Below are 636 nucleotides of genomic sequence, written 5' to 3'. Positions count from 1 at the left end.
GAAGATTAAAGTTCTAAACCATGAAAAACAAAACATTAACAATAATTGAGTAGGATACACCAAATATGTGCCGTGAGCAAAGGCACCGGCGAGCACCCCAAAGAACAGTCTATCCCTTAACACCGGCCTACGCCTCAGGCCAATTCTAACTGTTAATTTCAAACAATGAAAAACAGGACACGGTAAGATGAGCATGCATAGAATTTAGGCACCGCAAATGAAATGCAAACAAATAATATCCCGTCAAAACAAGAATTTAGACCAGATAACGTACTAAGTGGAAGAATAGGGGCATAGATAAGAGGCAGTAATAAGATAAATGGAGGCCCTCTATTTCGTCTCTCCTCTATGGTCTTTCTGAAAAGAAATCAAAAAATAAATCTAAGCAATTTAAACAATCATCATAATGTGAAGCAGTTGAATTCTTTGAAGATAATAGATAGCAAAACTGGGAGCAGACAAAAGGAACAAAAGAAAAGAAAAAATAATTACCTATCCGAGAAATCAGAAGTTGCCATAGAAACCTTGAGGCAAATAACTAGAGAAGATGTGGGTTAGCTTACTTCCTGTTTTCCTTCGGGTCAATTTCTGTAATTTTGAAGTTTACAAGGATTATTTAGTATATTCTCTTTCAAA

At 35.8% G+C, this 636-nt stretch overlaps 1 long non-coding RNA gene across 1 annotated transcript; it reads right to left on the bottom strand.

The window, feature by feature from the left end:
- Positions 1-64: 64 nt before the first annotated feature.
- Positions 65-583, bottom strand: LOC110034374. The gene is made up of 3 exons (XR_002295049.1): positions 493-583; positions 275-357; positions 65-149 (listed from the first exon to the last, which is right to left on the bottom strand). It is a non-coding gene; the product is annotated as an uncharacterized LOC110034374 (long non-coding RNA).
- Positions 584-636: the final 53 nt, after the last annotated feature.

The sequence above is a fragment of the Phalaenopsis equestris genome, unplaced genomic scaffold, assembly GCF_001263595.1.
Source record: "Phalaenopsis equestris unplaced genomic scaffold, ASM126359v1 Scaffold185518, whole genome shotgun sequence".
NCBI classification, from domain to species: domain Eukaryota; kingdom Viridiplantae; phylum Streptophyta; class Magnoliopsida; order Asparagales; family Orchidaceae; genus Phalaenopsis; species Phalaenopsis equestris.
Note: the sequence above shows the minus strand (reverse complement) of the source record. Positions and strands in the feature narration are given on the sequence as shown.